The following is a 2500-nucleotide window of genomic DNA, read 5'->3' as shown; positions in this document are numbered from 1 at the left end:
CCCGGCAGCGGAACCGATACAAGTCGGGCCCCTCTTTTAGAGATGCTCGTCGGGGTAACCCAAAAGGACCCGGAGACGCCGTCGGGAGATCGGGGAAGAGTTTTCTTTTCTGCATGAGCGTTCGAGTTCCCTGGAATCCTCTAGCAGGGAGATAGGGTTTGGAACGCGAAGAGCACCGCAGTTGCGGCGGTGTCCCGATCTTCCCCTCGGACCTTGAAAATCCGGGAGAGGGCCACGTGGAGGTGTCGCGCCGGTTCGTACCCATATCCGCAGCAGGTCTCCAAGGTGAAGAGCCTCTAGTCGATAGAATAATGTAGGTAAGGGAAGTCGGCAAATTGGATCCGTAACTTCGGGATAAGGATTGGCTCTGAGGATCGGGGCGTGTCGGGCTTGGTCGGGAAGTGGGTCAGCGCTAACGTGCCGGGCCTGGGCGAGGTGAGTGCCGTAGGGGTGCCGGTAAGTGCGGGCGTTTAGCGCGGGCGTGGTCTGCTCTCGCCGTTGGTCGGCCTCGTGCTGGCCGGCGGTGCAGGATGCGCGCGCCTGCGCGGCGTTCGCGCCCCGGTGCTTCAACCTGCGTGCAGGATCCGAGCTCGGTCCCGTGCCTTGGCCTCCCACGGATCTTCCTTGCTGCGAGGCCGCGTCCGCCTTAGCGTGCTCCTCCGGGGGCGCGCGGGTGCGCGGATTCTCTTCGGCCGCCATTCAACGATCAACTCAGAACTGGCACGGACTGGGGGAATCCGACTGTCTAATTAAAACAAAGCATTGCGATGGCCCTAGCGGGTGTTGACGCAATGTGATTTCTGCCCAGTGCTCTGAATGTCAACGTGAAGAAATTCAAGCAAGCGCGGGTAAACGGCGGGAGTAACTATGACCGAGAGGAAGAAGGCCAGGTGGTCCCAGGAAGAGCTCCTGCGTTTGGCCCATGCAGAAGCGACTCTTGCCACCCAGGGTTGCAGATTTTTAAACCAGGAACTTGCAAAGGCCTTCCCCGAGCGTACGCTGGAATCAATTAAGTGTCAGCGTAAAGCGCAGCCCTACAAAGACATGGTGGCGAATTTTGTCACCGAGCTCACTAGCGTGGATCGCGGCCTTCAGGGTCCTCCTAGCGAGCCTGCAGTCAGTCATTCTTTGTCACAGTCTCCACCTCAAGGGGAAGATGTTGACCTAGCCATCTGGTCATTTGTAGTAGAACTTCCCCAATCAGACCGCCGATTCCGCTCGCTTGATGATCTCGTGGCTCTGGGTCCCACCACTAGCCGTGAAACAATCCAGGCTATGTTGCTGTCTGTTCTTGATGAAGTAGGCAGCAGGGAGCCAGCCGTCCACCAGGCTGCAAGTATGCGGACCCAACAGCCCCCAGAGCGGAAGCGTGCACGCAGGAGATGGGAGTATGCGGTGGTCCAGCGTGCTTTCAAGAAGAATGGAGCACGCTGTATCAATGGACTTCTCGATGGCACACTCTTGCATCAGCCACCATCCATCCCAGGGCTGATTGAGTTTTGGACAGACCTCTTCTCTCCACCACGTGTCAGGTCTCGACCTCCGCGTGGGGAGGGTCTGTCCGATGAGCTGCTGCCATTCTCGAAGAGGGTGCCCTTCCGTGACCTCTGGGCTCCCATTTCTGCAGAAGAAGCCACCGCTGCTCTCCCGCCTCGCAATTCTGCTGCAGGTCCTGACGGCCTCACGCCGACACAACTGCGTCGCCTTCCCCGGGAGGTTCTCCTCAAGATCCTTAATTTCCTCCTCCTTTCCCGTTCCCTTCCTTCCCGACTCCTTCAGGCCAGAACAACCCTGCTGCCCAAGAAGACCGCCGCAGCATCCCCTGCTGACTTTCGTCCGATCACAGTGTGCTCGGTGCTGACCAGAGCCTTTCACAAGGTTCTGGTTGGCCGCCTGATGCGCTACTGTGTGTTGGACGGTCGCCAGCGGGCTTTCATCCCTCAGGATGGGATGCTTCACAACACCTTTCTTCTAGATCTGGCGATGACCCAGGCGTGCCGAGCTGCCGGCTCGCTGTACTTGGCATCTCTGGATGTGTCAAAGGCCTTCGACTCGCTTGCCCATGGTGCCCTTGGCCCGGTGCTAAGGGCCCACGGTTTGCCGGTCGAGTTTGTTGACTACATCCAGGGATGCTATGAGGCGGGATCGACGGTTATCTGCGCGGATGGGAAGTCGTCAGATCTAGTGCGGCCTTCGAGGGGTGTTCGGCAGGGTGACCCGCTGTCTCCTATCCTCTTCAACATGTCCATTGACATTCTCTTGTCTCGCCTGCCTGCTCATATTGGTGCACGCATTCTTGGACGGCGGATAAATGCGGCTGCATTCGCCGATGACCTCCTGCTGTTTGCCGAGACTCGTGATGGATTGCAGGAACTTCTCACCATCGCCACGTCGGCCCTGGGGGATCTCGGGCTCGAGGTCAACCCACGGAAGTGTTTTTCTCTCGCCCTTGTCTCATCAGGCCGGGAGAAGAAAACCAAGGTCGACGAGACTGTCATCT

General features: G+C 58.6%; 1 pseudogene; it reads left to right on the top strand.

Annotated features, from left to right (window-relative positions):
• Nucleotides 1–2500, top strand: part of LOC124731248 — a 7287-nt pseudogene that overhangs the window by 2003 nt on the left and 2784 nt on the right.

This window comes from Schistocerca piceifrons, unplaced genomic scaffold (assembly GCF_021461385.2).
Source record: "Schistocerca piceifrons isolate TAMUIC-IGC-003096 unplaced genomic scaffold, iqSchPice1.1 HiC_scaffold_1276, whole genome shotgun sequence".
In the NCBI taxonomy this organism is placed as follows: Eukaryota; Metazoa; Arthropoda; class Insecta; order Orthoptera; family Acrididae; genus Schistocerca; species Schistocerca piceifrons.
This window is presented reverse-complemented; position numbering and strand designations above follow the sequence as displayed.